Raw genomic sequence first — 19,351 nt, 5'->3', positions numbered from 1 at the left:
CATCTACTCCTTCTGGTGCCTATAATACTACTGTTTTTCAGATTATTGTTTGCAATCTTTTTTTTTTTTTTTTTTAAATTAGCAGCCACCAGTTTTCAAGGCAACTATAGAATTAGGGAGTTGGGAATGGGAATAGATCAAATCTGAACATCATGAACTCTGCTATTCTTACCTTGGTTCAGCAACTTTTCTTGAATAAATATCCCTGAGGTTGTTGCAAGCCGTTGGTTAATTTCAAGAGTTTCAAAAAGTTATTTTTGACCATCACCAGTGTTCTTGTTGATTTTATGTAAGGACTTATTTGCAGCGTTTCTTACTCTGCCTTTCTGAATGTACATAATTGGTTTTTGACAGCCTTTCAAGGCCTGTTAAGACTCAGTAAACTATTAAACACATACTCCCATGGCTTACAGAAGAAAGAATCAAATGGAGTTTTTTTAGTTAGAAAGTGCAGTTGCAGAATTAGTTTTGCTCAATATGGTCTGTCTACCAGTTTGGCAAATTTTGAGGTATTATAAAAATTGGCTTTTTCCCAGTAACTAAAAAAAAAAACAATGTCTTTGATATTTCCCCACGAAGTTCACATGAGGTCCCAAGGAACAACTCCTTGAATATGTAGCATTTTAAATAAGTAGCATCTGTAGTAGTCAAGAACATGGACTCTGGAGTCCAACTGTGTAGATTCAAATCCTGGCTCTGGTGCATGCTAGCAGTTTGTCCTCAGCCAAAGCACTTAACATCTCTGTGCCTGGGTATTTTTGTATGTAAAATTCATATAATAGCCATATCTCCTTTATCATGTTTTTAAAAGAATTAAATAGGCCAGTATTTTCAATATACCTAAAATATTGTCTAGCCTATATACAAACTGCATAAGCATCTTTTACCTAAAACTTAAAATAATGCTATATGTGATTCATAAACTACACACATGGATTTCTTTTCTTTTTTTTTTTTTTTGTTGTTGTTGTTGTTGTTGTTGTTGTTGTTGAGATAGAGCCTTGCTCTGTTGCCAGGCCGGAGTGAAGTGGCGCCATCTCGGCTCACTGCAACCTCTGCCTCCTGGGTTCAAGTGATTCTCCTGCCTCAGCCTCCAGAGTAGCTGGGACTACAGGCGCATGCTACCAAGCCCAGCTAATTTTTGTATTTTTAGTAGAGATGGGGTTTCACCATGTTGGCCAGGATGGTCTTGATCTCTTGACCTCATGATCTGCCCGCCTTGGCCTCCCAAAGTGCTGGGATTACAGGCGTGAGCCACTGTGCCCAGCCCACACATGGATTTCTATGGTTTGCCAGAAGCAGACAAAACTCTTTCACCTGTTTGTCATTCTTCTACTTCCAATGACAAGGAAGATGTGAACTCACCATGTTTTTTATTGTTGTTGTTTCTGTTTATTTGTTTGTTTTTTGAGACGGAGTCTCTGTCGCCCAGGCTGGAGTGCAGTGGCGTGATGTCGGCTCACTGCAGCCTCTGCCTCCCGGGTTCAAGCGATTCTCCTGCCTCAACTTCCCGAGGACCTGGGACTACAGGTGTGAGCCACCGCGCCCGGCTGTGAACTCACCTTTTTAAAACTATTTCAGATCATTAAGTGGCTTAAACTAAATAAAATTTAGGAAGACAATTATATATCCCTTCTGAGACAGAAGGAAGGTGCTCAAATCTCTGTTTTGGCTTGATCCTGGATTTTGAGTTTCTCTTTCTGTGCTTGGTGCCACAAATTTAAAAGAACTATCAAATATACTTCATGAAAGCAAGAATCTCACTGTCTCCATCAATGCTATATATTAGCACCTAGAGTAGTACATGAAACACATATTTTATCAATTAACACATATTTCAAATGAAATAATAATGATTCAAATTAAATAAGTTAGCTAAAATAGTTCCATTAGCAGACATACAATTGTCTGATTTTAGCCATGTTTGACTCATTGAACTAAAAGATAAAATTATACGGTCAGGTTTATAATGAGCAATGGAAGAAGCCAAAGTTATGTTAGACAGGCTAAAAAATCAGAGACTCATCATTTTGCCCACAAAATTTTGCACCTTAAGTTTCAGCAAAGTATAATTTCTATAGACTCCTCAGTAATAGTCATAGTTAAAGCATAGAAAAGTTAGTAAAGTGTACAAAAACCTCAAATAACTTCCACTCTGTTTATTTCCTTCTCTTTTAATTATAGGAATTTTGCAAATGTCAAGCCAGATGGGTCTTACACTTTTTAAAAAATGGTGTCTTAGAAAAGTATGTAATTAGTTTGTAAGCAGTATTTTCTTTCAATTACTCTTTTCATTTACAGAGCAAAAGCTAGGGGGACATTTTTAATTTTTCTTTATCACATGTACTCAGTTTTGGAAGGAAGCTTCATTTTCTAACTTATTAAAAACTGCCTCATTTTCCTATTATATTTTAAGAAATCAATCAGTTTGTTAAAAATATAGCAGTATAGAATAAAATTTGTCTTAGGTTTATATTACCTATTATTTTAAGAATAAAAATGGAACTTAAACACTTTTAAACATGTTTGCATGGACTTTCTACTCCAAAATAATACCAAAAAGTTACACTGCTAGTGAGAATTTTTAGAGATATACTGAATTATCAGTAATATTTAATTTCTTGATACTCAGTATGAACTTTTTTTTTTTTTTTGAAACGGAGTTTCGCTCTTGTTGCCCAGGCTGGAGTGCAATGGCGTGATCTCAACTCACTGCAATGTCTGCCTCCCAGGTTCAAGCGATTCTCCTACCTCAACCTCCCGAGCAGCTGGGATTACAGGCATGCGCCATCACACCCAGCTAAATTTTTGTATTTTTAGTACAGATGGGGTTTCTCCACGTTGGTCAGGCTGGTCTCAAACTCCCGACCTCAGGTGATCCGCCCTCCTCGGCCTCCCAAAGTGCTGGGATTATAGGCATGAGTCACCACACCCAGCCTCAGTGTGAACTTTTAAAGAAAAAATTATGACAAAATTAGTAAATATATTCCAAACAATTTATTATTTTGTGACCAAGGTTAAGAAATCTTTTGACATTATTTTTAGCTTTAAAATTTTTTGATATTTGTAAAGTAACTGTAATTTTTTCCCTTATTTCCTTTTATTTCTCTATGATTTTTCATTTAGAATTAAGGATAAACAAAGACCAGTTTTATGGATTAACAATACAAAGACTTTTGCTTTATTAATCTTTTATTATGGAAAATGGTGAGAAATGTACATTTAAATATATAATTAATTAGGGAATGAAAGATAAATTTTATTTACACCATTTCTGTATCACCCTCTAGCCTTTTTTAATGCTTACAGGTATATTTTGTTTTATTATATTTTGTTTTATTTTATTTCATGTTTTTTAGGTTTGATTATCAGATTACTTTTTTAAATACTTTTTTTCTTCAACTTTTACTTTAAGTTCAGGGGTACATGTGCAGGATATGCAGGTTTGTTACATAGGTAAATGTGTGCCATGGTGGTTTGCTGAATAAATCATACCATCACTTAGGTATTAAGCCCAGAATCCATTAGCTATTCTTCCTCGTGCTCTCCCTCCTTGCACCCTCCACTACCAACAGGCCCCAGTGTGTGTTGTTCCCCACCATGTGTTCTTATAATTCAGCTACCACCTATAAGTGAGAACATGTGGTGTTTGGTGTTCTGTTCCTGTGTTACTTTGCTGAGGATAATGGCTTCCAACTCCATCCATGTCCCTGCAAAGAACATGATCTCATTCCTTTTTATGGCTGCATAGTATTCTATGGTATATGTAACACATTTTCTTTATCCAGTCTGTCACTGATGCACATTTAGCTTGATTCCATGTCTTTGCTATTGTGAATAGTGCTGCAATGAACAGATATATGAATGTACCTTTAGAAAAGAATGATTTATACTCCACTGGGTATATACCCAGTAATAGGATTGCTGAGTCAAATGGTATTTCTGCCTCCAAGACTTTGAGGAATCCCCACAATGTCTTCCACAATGGTTGAACTAACTTACACTCCAACCAACAGTGTAAAAGTGTTCCTTTTTCTCTGCAACCTTGCCAGCATCTGTTGTTTTTTGACTTTTTAATCATAGCCATTCTGACTGGCATGAGATGGTATCTCATTGTGATTTCTATTTGCATTTCTCTAATGATCAGTGATGTTGAGTTTTCTCCATATGCTTCTTGGCCACTTGTATATCTTCTTTTGAGAAGTGTCTGTTCATGTCCTTTGCTCAATTTTAATAGGGTTGTTTGTTTTTTCTTTAAGTTTCTAATTTCTTGTAGACTCTGAATATTAGACCTTTGTCAGATAGATTGCAAAAAATTTCTCCCATTCTGTAGGTTGTCTGTTCACTCTGATGATAGTTTCTTTTTCTGTGCAGAAGCTCTTTAGTTTAGTTAGATCCCATTTGACAATTTTTGCTTTTGTTGCAATTGCTTTTGGCATTTTCATCATGAAACCTTTGCCCATCCCTATGTCTTGAATGGTATTGCCTAAATTTTCCTCTAGGGTTTTTATAGTTTTGGGGTTTACATTAAAGTCTTTAATCAATTTTGAGTTGATTTTTGTATGCGGTGTAAGGAAGGAGTTGAGTTTCAATTTTCTGCTTATAGCTAGCTAGTTCTCCCAGCACCATTTATTAAATAGACAATCCATTCCCCATTAGTTGTTTTTGTCACATTTATCAAAGATTAGATGGTTGTAGATGTGTGGTCTTATTTCTGGGTCCTCTGTTCTGTCCCATTGGTCTATGTGTCTCTTTTTGTACCAGTATCATGCTGTTTCTGTTACTGTAGCCTCATAATATAGTTTGAAGTCAGGTAGCATGATGCTTCCAGCTTTTTCTTTTTCTTTAGGATTGTCTTGGCTCTTTTTGGTTCTGCATAAATTTTAAAGTAGTGTGTTTCTAATTCTGTGAAGAATGTAAATGGTAGTTTAATGGGAATAGCATTGAATCTATAAGTTGCTTTGGGCAGTATGAACATTTTCACGGCATTGATTCCTCCTATCTGTGAGCAAGGATGTTTTTTCATCTGTTTGTGTCGTCTCTTATTTTCTTGAACAGTGGTTTATAGTTCTTCTTGAAGAGGTCCTTCACTTCCCTTGTTAGCTGTATTCCTAGGTATTTTATTTTCTTTGTAGCAGTTGTGAATGGGAGTTCATTCATGATTTGGCTCTTTGTCTATTGTTGGTATATAGGAATGCTTGTGATTTTTGCACACTGATTTTGTATCCTGAGCCTTTGCTGAAGTTGCTTATCAGCTTAAGAAGTTTTTGGGCTGAGACGATGGGATTTTCTAGATATAGGATCATGTCAAGTGCAAACAGTTTGACTTCCTCTATTCATATTTGAATACCTTTTATTTCTTTCTCTTGGCTGATTGCCCAGACCAGAACTTCCAATACTATGTTAAATAAGAGTGGTGAGGGAAGGCAACCTTGTCTTGTGCCAGTTTTCAAGGGGAATACGTCTAGCTTTTGCAAATTCAGTATGATACTGACTGTGGTTCTGTCATAAATGGCTCTTATTATTTTGAAGTTTGTTCCACTAATACCTAGTTTTTTAAGAGTTTTTAACATAAAGAGATCTTGAATTTTATTGAAGGCCTTTTCTGCATCTATAATCATGTGGTTTTTGAGTTTAGTTCTGTTTATGTGATGAATCACATTTATTGATTTTTGTATATTGAACCAGCCTTGTATCCCAGAAATGAAGCTTACTTGATCATAGTGGATAAGCTTTTTGATGTGCTGCTGGATTCAGTTTGCCAGTATTTTGTTGAGGATTATTGGCCTGAAATTTTTTTGTTGTTGTTGTGTCTCTGCCAGTTTTTGGAATCAGGATGATGCTGTCCCCATAGAATGAGTTAGAGTCCGTCTTTTTCAGTTTTTTGGAACAATTTCAGCAGGATTTGTACCAGCTTTTCTTTGTACCTCTGGTAGAATTCAGCTGTGAATATGTCTGGTCCGGGGCTTTTTTTGCTTGGTAGGCTATTTATTACTGCCTCAATTTCAGAACTCATTATTGGTCTATTTGGGGATTCTATTTCTTCCTGGTTCAGTCTTGGGAGCCTGTATATGTCCAAGAATGTATCCATTTCTTCTAGATTTTCTATTTTATGAGCATAGAGGTGTTTATAGTAGTCCCTGATGGTTGTTTGTATTTCTGTGGGGTCAATGGTGATATCCCCCTTATCATATCTAATTGTGTTTATTTGAATCTTCTCTCTTTTCTTCTTTATTAATCTAGCTAGCACTCTATTTTATTAATGTGTTCAAAAAACCTGCTCCTGAATTAGTTGATTTTTTGAAGGGTTTTTCTTTTTTCTGTCTCCTTCAGTTTCATTCTAATCTTGGTTATTTCTTGTCTTCTGCTAGCTCTGGGTTTTGTTTTCTCTTAGCTCTCTAGTTTTTTTTTAGTTGTGATGTTAGGCTGTTAACTCGAGATCTTTCTAGCTATTTGGTGTGGGCATTTAGTGCTATAAATTTCCCTCTTAACACTGCTTTAGCTGTGTCTCAGAGATTCTGGTATACTGTCTCTTTCTTCCTATTAGTTTCAAATAATTTCATTATTTACCCAAGAGTCATTCAGGGGCAGGTTGTTCCATTTCCATGTAGTTGTATGGTTTTGACTGAATTTCTCAATCTTGGGTTTCAATTTGATGATGCAGCAATCCGAGAGACTATCTGTTATGATTTCAGTTCTTTTGCATTTGCCGATGAGTATTTTACTCCTAATTATGTGATCAATATTAGAGTAAGTGCCATATGGCAATGAGAAGAATGTATATTCTGCTGTTTTGAGTATAGAGTTATGTAGATATCTATCAGATCCACTTGCTCCAGAGCTGAGTTCAAATCCTAAATATCTTTGTTAGTTTTCTGTTTTGATGATCTAAGATTGTCAGTGGGATGTTAAAGTCACCCACTAATATTATGCTGGAGTCTAAGTCTCTTTGTAGGTCTCTAAGAACTTGCTTTATGAATCTGGGTTCCCCTGTATTGGGTGCATGTATATTTAAGATAGTTAGCTCTTCTTGTTGAATTGAACCTTTTACCATTAAGTAATGTCCTTTGTGTTTTTTGACCTTTGTTGGTTTAAAGTCTGTTTTGTTAGAAACCAGTATTGCAACTCCTGCTTTTTTCTGTTTCCCATTTGCTTGGTAAATTTTCCTCCATCCCTTTAATTTTGAGCCTATATGTGTCTTTGCACATGAGATGGGTTTCTTAAAGGTTAGTATTGTTAAGTGTGAATTTGATTCTGTTATCATGATGCCAGTTGGTTATTTTGTAGACTTGTTTATGTGATTGCTTCATAGTGTCACTGGTCTGTGTACTTCAGTGCGTTTTTGCAGTGGCTGGTATCAGTTTTTCCTTTCATGCTTAGTGCTACCTTCAGGAACTCTTGCAAGGCAGGTGGTGATGAATTCCCTTAGCATTTGCTTGTCTGAAAAGGATCTTATTTCTTCTTCACTTATGAAGCTTAGTTTGGCCAGATATAAAATTCCGGTTTGGAAATTCTTTTATTTAAGAATGTTGAATATTGTCCTCCAATCTCTTCTGGCTTGTCAAATTTCTGCTGAGAAGTCTGCAGTTAGTCTGATGGGCTTGGCTTTGTAGGTGACCTGGCCTTTGTCTCTGGCTGCCCTTAATATTTTTTCTATTTTGACTTTGGAGAATCTGATGAATAATTATATGTCTTGGGGTTGATCTTCTTATGGAGTATCTTTCTGGGGTTCTCTGAAATTCCTGAATTTGAATGTTGGCCTGTCTTGCTAGCTTGGGGAATTTCTCCTGGATGATATCCTGAAGTATGTTTTCCAACTTGGTTTCATTCTCCCCATCTCATTCAGGTACCCAAATGAGTTGTAGGTTCAGTCTCTTTACATAATCTCATAATTCTTGGAGGTTTCGTTTATTCCTTTTCATTCTTTTTTTCCCTATTCTTGTCTGCTTGTCTTATTTCAGACAGATCATCTTCAAGCTTTGATATTCTTTGCTTTCCTTGGTCTATTCTGCTATTGATACTTGTGATTGCATTGTGAGGTTCTTGTGTTGTTTTTCAGCTCCATTAGGTTAGTTATGTTCTTCTCTAAACTGGCTATTCTGCCTATCAGCTCCTGTATTGTTTTACCATGATTCTTACCTTCTTTGCACTGGGTTACAACATGCTCCTTTAGCTCAGTGGAGTTCGTTATTACTTTCCTTCTTAAACTTACTTCTGTCAATTCAGCCATCTCAGCCTCAGTTCCGTGCCCTTGCTGGAGAGGTGTTGTGGTCATTTGAAGGATAAGAGGTACTCTGGTTTTTTGAGTCTTCAGTGTTTTTGCATTGATTATTTTTCATCTTTGTGGGGATTATCTACTTTCAATCTTTGAGGTTTGACCATTGAATGGGGTTTTTGCCAGGTATTTCTTAATGTTGTTGTTCTTGTTGTTTTCTGCTTGTTTGTTTTCCTTTTAACAGTCAGGACACTCTTCAGTAGGGCTGCTGTGGTTTTCCTGGGGTCTACTCCAGACCCTGGTTGCCTCGGGTTTTCCTGCACCTGGAGGTATCACCAGTGAAGGCTGCAAAACAGCAAATATGGCAGCCAGCCCCTTTCTCTGGAAGCTCTGTACCAGGGTGGTACTGACTCATTGCCAGCCTGAACATACTTGTAGGAGGTGGCTGGAGGCCCCCTTTGGGAGGTCTCATCCAGTCAGGAGGAATGGGATCAGGGACCCTCTTAAAGAAGTAGTCTGGCTGCTTTTTGGTAGAGTAGGTATACTGCATTGCAGGGAGCCCTTCCTCATCTGGTCCAAAGAATCCTGGTTAAGTTTGCTGAAGCCCAGGCAGGGAGGTCCTCCCTAGTGAGGAGGAATGGATCAGGATCCCACTTAAATAAGCAGTCTGACCACAATCTGCCAAGGCAGCTGTGCTTTGTTGTGGAAGACCCTTCCTCATCTGGACTGTTGGATTCTCCAAAGCTGGCAGGATGAAAAGGCTGAGTCTACTGAATAGCAGAGGTGATGGCCACCCCTCCCCCCAGGAGCTCTCTGTCTCGGGTAGACTTGAGCCTGTTGCCATTGGCTGGCTGGAATTCCAAGCCAGTGGATCTTAACTTGCGAGGTGCTGTGGATGTGGGACCTGGAGAATGATGCTGCTTGGCTCACTGGATTCGGCCCTTTCCTTGGGATATGTACAAATGGATCTCCTGCCTTGCTGGAGATACTGGAGCTAGCGTATGTAAAATTCCTGGGTCTCTGTGTGTGCCTGAGTGGTTACTCTGCAAAACTCCACACAGCTCTGTGTATCAAACCTAAGGCCTTTGTGGCATGGGCTCACAAGGGAATATCCTGATCCATGGGTTGCAAAGATTCATGGGAGAAGCATGGTTTCCCAGGCGGAGTGGCACAATCTCTCACCACTTCCCTTGGCTAAAGCTGGAGGTTCATTTGGCTCCACACCACTCACAGGTGGGCTGTTGCCCGACCCTGCTTTGCTTCATTCTCTGTGGGTGGAGTAAATTGCCTAGTCAGTTCCAATGTGAGAACCGGGGTATTTCGGTTGAAGGTGCTGAATTCATTCACCCTTCCATTCCTCTTTATGAGTTCCGTGAACTGTGGCTGCTTCTAATCGGCCATCTTGGCCCCTCCCTCCAGCTTCAAACATTTTAAACATGTGTGATGGTGTCTTTGCTTTCCAAAGTGATATAGACAGTTTTCTCTGTGATCTGTATTTTTAAATTCAAATAAAAAAATATTGTCTAACATGAAGTTATAAAAATTGTCTCAGATTTTCCCTTAAAATTGTTGACAATTTGATTTTAAACCTAATAACATTATGCATTTGGAACAGATTTTTTATTAATAACATGAACTAAGTTATCTATTTGTCTATCAATGATAACTCCCCATGCTTTGTTAATAAGTAGATACCTTTCTGCTGATTTGTACACCGGTTACATACACTATTTTGACATATTTTTCTGAATCGAATAAGATTTATTTATTTATTTTAACTTTTAGGTTTGGGGGTATATGTGCAGGTTTGTTTGTAGGTTGACTTGTGTTCTAGGGGTTTAGTGTACAGATTATTCTATCCGGGTAATAAGCATAGTAGCCAACTTGTATTTTTTCTGATCCTCTCCTTCCTCCCATCCTATACCCTCTTCAAGAAGGCCCTAGTGTCTTTTGTTCCCCGCTTTATGTCCATGTGTTCTCGTTATTTAGTTCCCACTTGTAAGTGAGAACACGTGGTATTTGGTTTTCTGTTTCTGCATTAGTTTGCTAGGGATGTTGGCCTCCAGCTCCATCCGTGTTGCTGCAAAGAATATGATCTCATTCTTTTCATGGCTGCATAGTTTTCCATGGTGTATATGGACCACGTTTTCTTTATGCTGTCTACCACTGATGAGTATTCAGGTTAATATTCTGACATATTTTGAAAGAGGGTCTCTTTATAAGCTCCTTCTTTGTTTTTTTCTCCTGTAACATTAGCTCTTTGGTCTTAAGATTTATTACTAGATTTCTAACAAGTTTTGTTACTATTATCAATTTAATAAATTATTGTTTCTCATTGATTGTTGTTGATATAAAGGAACACTATTGATTTCAGTATAAACATTTCATTGTGTAGCAACCTCATGTCTAGCAAATGTGTATCCTAAAATTTGTCATACATTCTAAAGATTTTTATTTTAAGCCTGCTGGATTTTCTGTGGGAAGAGTAGTATTATTTTGAAATAAGGATAGTTTATGCTTCTCTCACATTTTTGAATTTTTTCTTACCTTTTATTTCACTTAATATATTAGCTAGGATTTTTAGAACAAGTTTAAACTGAAACTGTGATGGTTACTATGCTTAATGTTTTTGTAGGTATTTCATAAATATTAGGCAAGGAGATATTTTAATACTCCTGATTTGTTCAGACTCGTTTGTTAAACCATAATGAGTGATTGTTATCATCAAATATTTATCTGCATCTATTTACAAAATATTGTGGCTTTTGTTCTCTGCTAATCTCATGTGTTTAATAATTTTATAATTAAAATACTTAGACAATTCTTGATAACTATGATTATATAAAAAAACACTTTTTTTCTATATTCATATTCAATGCAGGATATTTCTGTGACCAGATATGTAGGTATTTTCCCTCACATGGACCAATTTTATGACACCAGATGCCCTGCAATTTAACTGAGTTCTGACACTGTCTCTTTTGAGATAGCCTCAGATCCCACAGGTTAAGGCTTCAGCCCTACAAGATTGCCCCCAACTTCAGATGCCAATCACAAGTTCAGTTTGTTACTTGTGTTTCTGAATGAATGGGCATAAATCAGAGGTTTTCACAGTCCCCTCTTCAGGTTTAATCATTGGCTGGAGTGGCTCACAGAACTCAGAAAAGTGCTTTACTTACTATTACCCATATATTATAAAAGAATACAACTTAGGGGACAGCCATATGGAAAAGAAGCATAGATCAGGTAGGAAGAAAGGAACACAGAGCTTCCATGCCCTTTCTGGGTGCACCATCTTCTATGTATTTAGTGACCCAGAAGCTTCACAAAACCTGTTATTTTAGGGCATTTTGGAAGCTTTATTATGTAGGCATACTTGATTGATTAAATAATTGGCTACTGATGATCAACTCACTGTTAGCCCATCTCCTTTCCACAAAGACCTGGTTGGTACTGAAGGTTTCAGTTATCTAGTTACATAGTTGATTTCTCTGGCAACCAAGCCCCTGCAACCTGTGATTATCTAGGGAATTTCCAAATATCACCTCATTAACACAAACTCAGGTGTGGCTGAACGGGCATCTTATGAATAATGAAAAATGATCCTTTCACCTGTGTTTCTTCTATCACTTAGGAAATTACAAAATAACCAGCTAGCATCAAGATGACAGGATCAAAACCACATGTAAAATACTAACCTTAAATGAAAATGTGCTAAATGCCCTGATTAAAAGACACAGAATGGCAAGCTGGTTAAAGAGCCAAGACCCATTGGTACGCTATCTTTAAGAGATCCATCTCAAGTGCAAAGACACACATAGGCTCAAAATAATGTGATAGAGGAAAATTTACCAAGCAAATTGAAAACAGAAAAAAGCAGGCGTTGCAATCCCAGTTTCTGACAAAACAGACTTTAAAAAAAAGACAAAAATTTTTTTTCTTTTTTTTTTTTTACAGATTGATGTCAGAGTGGGATTCAAAGTAGAACTCCAGTGACTCCAAGGAGCACCAAGTCACCAAAAGGTACTCATTAGGGTTCACTGTTCCCATTTATCGCTCACAGAAACTGAGGTAATGGGTGAGTTCTCTCCTGGATTTGAGCTCCATTAATTTGTGTTTTGAGCTGTTTGACTTTATTTGATCAATATTTACTGGACTTGGTTCAGGAATGAACTGGATTCAAGAACTAACTAGATTGGATCCAGTTAGAGGCTTCAGGTATGTCCAATTTGAGAATGAGTTCCTTGAAATCTAAAGATTCTGGGATGCCACTTTCTGGGACATTGGATAACTTTATATACAAAAATTATAGGTCAGAACCTGTGTATTTCTGGAAAAAATGAGTTAACCTTAACAAGGACAACTTAGAATTATAGCAGCTAGTGGCCTCAGTGGGGAAATTTTACCTAGATAAAATGGTTCATTTGCAAAGTACAAAAAAAAGGAACTATCCACAATTACAAAAAAAGCTAAAGAATACATTCTTTAACTAGTATGCAGAGATAACTAAAAGATTAAGTGAATCAAAAATTGCCTATTTAAAAGACTTCTTACAGAAAACAAATTTTAAAAACTATTTTTCACAAATATTCATGAAATCTTTACCTATTTGAATATGAAATCTTATTTCACTAGCCAGAAAAACATTTTGGATCAAGATAACCTTTTATAAATTAGCAACTTGTATTATTGTAATTGGCACATGGCTAAAACATTAGAGTGAAAGCTATAAGATCTGTTTCTATCTATTTGTTCATATACGTCTGTATGTATGATATGTATGTGTGTTTGTCTTCTGATGATACTGCAAGATTTAATTGTAAAAGAGCTTTACTTAATTGGCTTCATGCAAAATAAGTGCTTATATAAATAAAACATTTGGAAAAGTTATAACTAACACAAGTAATTTTAAGTTCATATGAGCTGAGTAATGTTTGGTAAATAAGAATATCACTGAGTTGATTAAAACAGGCATGTCTTCAGAGTTTTCAGCAGTGTATAATACACATGCATAACTTTTCCTACCTAGGTTAATTGGCAAAATAAACATATTATCTCTATATTATGAAATTTGTCAACAAGAAAAAGAAGGTGATGACCAGCTACTTAGTATCTGATTTTTATAAGAAATCCAAACATAATTGCTAAAAGTAAGTGAGTTAAAGAGATTTAATATTCCCATGTAAAACATATCTTTTCTATATCAGAAGGTTTTAACATTCTTATCAACAATGAAAAGCAGAGGCTGAGGGAAATCTTTACAAACAAAATTTTAATTCTCAGTCCTAGCCAAAACCAGCAAATCAACAAGCAAACCAAAAGCACATAAGAGGATAGAGATGAAATTTTGCCTCATCTTCAGTTCCTTATTACAGAGAGACTAGAAATTTTTGGAACCATTAGTAAATAGGTTATTTGCTACATTGACAAACTGCACCATGAAAAAGTACATGTTTCTAGAAATAATTATTCATATATTTGCCAATCTAGAGGTTGTTGGTATCACAGAGAGTTCCCAATTGCTTGCTTCCTTGTGTTTCCTGGAAAGTAAGGTCACTAAGAGATATGAATTCTAACTACTGTATGTACCTAAAATTACTAGAAATGATAAGGAAAACAATTCTATACACGAATATACAAGAAAGCTAAGATGTGTTCATAGTAAGGACAAGCTGTAAAGCATAGGATGTTTTGTTTTGGTAAGAAAAAAAAGAGTAATTTTTATTCTAAAATAGAATGGCATATTGTTCCAAAATGAGAAGAGAAAAACACATAGGACAAAAACTGAATGGATGGGAAAGTTGTAGAAGGTATATAGAAGATCAATCTTGTGAACGAAGTTTTATGCATGATCAAGCTGGCTTCTAAAAAATGAACATCAATATTAAAGTATACTGATGCAAAACTAGAATCTGATCCTCTGTGTTAAAACAACAAGGCTTCTTACAGTATTGGTCCACCCTTAATAGAAAATTGTAAAAGGTCTTTACTTTCTAGATAATTGACCTAGAAAACAGAGATTTTATGTTTTATCAAGTTAACTTCCTGTGTTTCATGTTGTTTTTATTATATTTTTGTTCACTTTAAAAAGCTGAGTCCTCCTTATTAAAAGAGCTAAGTTTTCTACAACTATATAACTTTATTTCCCTTTGAAGACTTTTAATGACCTTGGTTAAATTAATTAATACTGTTCACAGTGACCTGGGATTCAATTTTGTCAAGTGTTTTAAATGTTTGATATTTTTGATAAACTTTCCAAAAATCAAATTATAAATTAGGTATCTTTCTTGACCTCAAATTAACTTTAGGATGTTTTAGATGGGCTTTTTGATATATTTCCTTATAAAAAGAGAGATATTAAACTAATTGGGCTTATTCGATATATTAAATTATATGGGAAACATTGTTAATTAATGAGTAATGCTAAATCTTTAAGTTGTATTTGTTTGGATGTGTTATTAATATGTGTTTCAGAAATTGTAAGAAATTCTTAGAAATCTAATAGTCCTGGTGTAACACTATCAGTCATAATTCCAGTGATTATCTTAAAAGGTTGTATGCAGCAGAAATAACCATACTTCCTTGTCAGGTGCATCATTATAATAATAATATTAAACTCTCGTCTGATCTTAAATTATAGCTATTTTAAGTGTTGTCATTAACTGATGCTTATTTGCTTATTCTAATACTTTTCTGAGCAGCTATAAGCCTAAAGTGCTTTATCTTCAAAAAGATTCATGGAAGGAATGATGACAAGTACAAGTATCTGATAACTTTAAGGTCTTATCATTATATTGAGTAAGAATTTCTAGATCTCTAAAGAGGAAACTGATTATTCATAAAATTGCTAACCCAACATCAAGCAGAATAAGAATTAATGAAGTAGCTAAGAAATAATTTCACAGATTTTCATAAGTCAGCCACTACTGAAATTGTTGTTATGAAATTTGAATGAGGTCCATAAGAATGCATCAAACCAAATTACTTATAATAACATTATAACAAACTGTGCTATACATCTGAAATGGAGAAACAAAACTGGTGTTTAAGAGGACGTAATTCTAATGTTAAACATGGATTCATGGAGAGCAGGAATGTCTATTTTATCCTTCCTGAATTCTTAAACTTTCTAGTAACAAATGCTCTGCACTCAGTGACTCATCATGGTAGAGATACAATGACCGAAATTATGGAAAAACTGGTGGACTGTTTTAAGTTTACAAAAATAATTTATCACCAAAGTTTGGATTATCAAACCAATAATTCTGGTAAAACAACAAAAATCTCAGGTGATATATTTCCAGTACTTGCTGGGTTATTTGAATACTTACAGATGGATTTTATTAAACTGCCATCTTTTATGCATGTTTTCTGCTTGTATAGAAGCCTTCCCATGCAAAAGGATGATGCTATAATAGTAGCTAAAAGGTTATCAGAAAACATCCTTCCCTTGAGGGGCATAGTTTCCTAATGAAGTCTCCAGTGATGGAGTTTCTTGTTTCACTAGAAAAGTTGTAAAATAGTTAAATAAGGTACCATAAATGCAAGGGCATTAGGCAAAGTTAACTGAATTGATTGACTTGCCTTGGGTAAAGGTATTGCTCATTGACAGCAATCAGATCCACTCTCACTGGAAAACATAGGTTCACCATTTCTGAAATAGTTACTGGAAGGCCTCTGCCCCTAATCATAGAACCTTACGTGTCTCCCCCTCTTAAAACCTCCGCCATGATTCAATAGTTCAAAGCTTTAATGCATTACACTAAAGCATATTTCCACCAAGTAAAATAAGCTCTTTGTGACCTACCTACTGATGACAACCAGATCTAAAACCCAGATATTAGAACTTTTGGAAACAACACCAGATAAAGACTGCTCCTGAATTCTGTGTGAAGAGACCGTATCAAGTCCTTCTCTGCAGCAAAACTTTAGGGCCTGGAGACTTGGATCTGCATCTCTGAACTCAAAATAACTGCTCCGGACTCCTAAATGGTATGCCTATTGGATACCCTAAAGTAAGACTGACCAGGAAAGTTTTTCCTCAAAAGCAGATGGCATCCTAGGCATTGACAACTTTCCCAAGATCACAGATCGAGACTTCTCTTCCATCGTGGAAATCATACCTTTATTCCTTCTTTCCCTGTTTTCTATTGTCCTAATCCCTTCTCTTTCCTTACAAGAAAATCCATGGGACTATAACTTGTGCATGGCTTTAGCTAAGACTTATACTCTAACAGTAAACTGGAGACTTTGTTGACTTTGTGGGTTAATGCCCCCAAATCAGGAAAAAATTTACTAATGAATGCCATTACCTCTCTGTGTTCCCAATGAGAGTCACCCTGAATCCACAAAAGTAGAGTGGAAAGTTATCCTTGATATTCTAGATATCGTTGCTAATTGTCTTTTTAAATTCACTGAAAGTCATACCCTTACCTTTCCAATTAATATTCTAATTGCCATCAAACATACAAAACCTGCACAAATGATGCCAGCAAAATGTATATTGTCTTCCAGACATCATGTAATCAAGATTTGAAGATTACCTATGAGATTATGCATAATTGGTTGTATAATGTTACTTATTTAAATCTAGTAAGGTCTCTAGATATGGCTATTCACCCTTCCACTCTGCTACAAAGAGACCACAAAAAAGTAAGTTCCCACTGGACCTTGTTTAGAAGCTATGCAGACTTATGGATGGATGAATTTAACTGACCTCTGTTCAGACCCCACTAGATGGCCCTCTTTTCCAGCTCTCAGGGGCCTGTATCAAGTCTGTAGAGAATCTGCTCATTCTTTTATGCCTCTTCACTGGCTTGGATCTTCCTATTTGACCTGGCTCACTCCTGCCTTCTGAATAGCTTTCTCTGAAAGTCTTAATAATACCTCTGATCATCAGAGGTGAAAGTGGTCAATAACCAAAATTAGTATAAACCTTGAAATAGATTAAGATAAGTTAGTGTCCACTGAGTAAAGATTTCAATGGAGATTCTGGGGGCTCACTCTTGGTGAAAGTGAGGTGATGGCTGCAATGGAATTTCAAACTAATCTATAAATTGGGAAAAATCTTGGATTTCATAGCAAATCAGATCTTCCAGGGTTCAGATGGGTAGAAGCCCCTCTCTGAAAGGTGAATGAGAACATTTGTGCCAACAAAATCACTTAATAGAACATCACACTGCTTTAGATATCTTCTATGCCCATGTTGGGGTTTTGTGTATGGTTTTGAACAAAACTGAATTTGCACTTACCTTTTCCTTGATTTTACTACTACAAGAAGTTTTATTTCAAAGGTGGTTGCTACTGCTATTTCTCTAAATACTGTAACCAAATACACCAAATACATCAAGGAAATTTCTCAGGGGAAAGAAACATGATGTGTTTATGAGAGCTGATGACAGCTATCTTGCAAGCATCCTAAATAGTGGATGGCAAGGTTGGCCCTTCCAAAGTTTTTAAATTTTCATCCCTTTTAGTGGGTCTCCAGGTTACTATGCCTTGTGTTACCAGGCTAATGACAAAAAAAAAAGGTACCTTTTAAAATCTTAAAATCAGGTCATTTTACAGCAAAGTATAGTCCTTAATTGCCATCAGGCCCCAAACAAAGAGTATAATCAATTGGACGTATATATTATTGAACTATCTTTATTTTCTAATTTTTGAATCACTTTTTTTTTTCAGTTTGGGTCATGGAGACTGTTGTAAGGGATGCACTTTAGTTTCTGGGTATTATCTTCTAGATAATACTCATGATAATAGTCTCCCTGATGTGTCATATCCTCTCAAGAATCCTAAATGCTTGTACACAGCCATCCTTTGCACATCAAAAGGTCTCATTATGGTTAGAATAAAGCATAAAATATCATTTAACTAATTTGCCATTGTGAATTTCATACTGAGATTAAACAAGTTAATTATGATAGTGACAGAAAGTGATGTCAGTGCCCAAGGTTTTGGTAAATCTTGCAAAATTGAGAGGCTGCCTAAAAGGGGGGAAAGCATGAAAGTTGTTTGACTAAAGTTTGGCTTAATGCTGCCTCCATTTGTAGTGAACTGTAGCCTAACTTAATAGGTAAACATACTGGAACCTAACTTGAGAGTAACAAGCGACTGAGTCTCAGTCAATCATAGCAGCTGAACTTTCAGCCAATCACAGGCTGCAAAATTCTCAGACCTGTCCACATTAAGTAAATGCTAAGCTGTGACAAATCAGGCTACTTCTGTATACCACTTCCTTTTTCTTTTCTTTTTAAAAAATTTTTAAAAAAATTTTTACTCTAAGTTCTGGGATACATATGCAGAATGTGCAGGTTTGTTACACAAATATACATGTGCCATGGTGGTTTGCTGCACCTATCAACCCATCGTCTCGGTTTTAAGCCCCATATGCATTAGGTATTTGACCTGATGCTCTCCCTCCGCTTGCCCCCCACCTCCCTACAGGCCAGGGTGTGTGTTGTTCCCCTCCCTGTGTCCATGAGTTCTCATCAACCCAAATGCTCATCAATAATAGACTGGATAAAGAAAATGTGGCACATATACCCCATGGAACACTATACAGCCATATAAAAGAATGAGATCATGTCCTTTGCAGAGACATGGATGAAGCTGGAAGCCATCATTCTCAGCAAACTAACACAAGAACAGAAAACCAAACACTGAGTGTTCTCACTCATAAGTGGGAGTTGAACAATGAGCCACATCCTTTTTCTGACTATAAATACTGCCTGCCCACTTTGCTGAGTAAGCTCTCTGGACCTTTACTGATTTAGTGTGCTATCCAACTCATTGATCATATCTTTGCTCATATAAACTCTGCTAAATTTAATTTGTCTAAAGTTTTTCTTTTAACGCCTGCCTGCATGGGGCAGGCCATGAGACCCATTAGCTTCTCTGCCATCACTGAAAGAAGATAACTAATTTTGGAGCATAGACCAATGGCCAGGAATGATGCTGCTCAAAGTTATGATCTCAGATAGGGGTACACATGGAGGGCCAGAAAATCTTTATTCTGAGGTTGTGATTGAGACAAGGAGTTCCTGGCCAGTTTTGCAGGTATGTGTACAAAATACCAGCATGAACTGAAAGGGAAGACTTAAAAATGATCTGAATTTTTAATGTGCTCTCCTACCAACA

The 19,351-nt window shown here is 36.3% G+C and overlaps 1 long non-coding RNA gene across 4 annotated transcripts in view; it reads left to right on the top strand.

Annotated features, from left to right (window-relative positions):
* LOC104001824 (uncharacterized) overlaps positions 1–19,351 on the top strand; it is a 304,895-nt gene that overhangs the window by 119,655 nt on the left and 165,889 nt on the right. For all 4 annotated transcript variants that reach the window (XR_008538781.2, XR_008538782.2, XR_008538780.2 and 1 more), the window contains exon 2: positions 12,173–12,238. This is a non-coding gene — a long non-coding RNA (uncharacterized LOC104001824). The remainder of the gene's footprint in view (positions 1–12,172; positions 12,239–19,351) is intronic.

The sequence above is a fragment of the Pan troglodytes genome, chromosome 14 (assembly GCF_028858775.2).
Source record: "Pan troglodytes isolate AG18354 chromosome 14, NHGRI_mPanTro3-v2.0_pri, whole genome shotgun sequence".
In the NCBI taxonomy this organism is placed as follows: domain Eukaryota; kingdom Metazoa; phylum Chordata; class Mammalia; order Primates; family Hominidae; genus Pan; species Pan troglodytes.
This window is presented reverse-complemented; position numbering and strand designations above follow the sequence as displayed.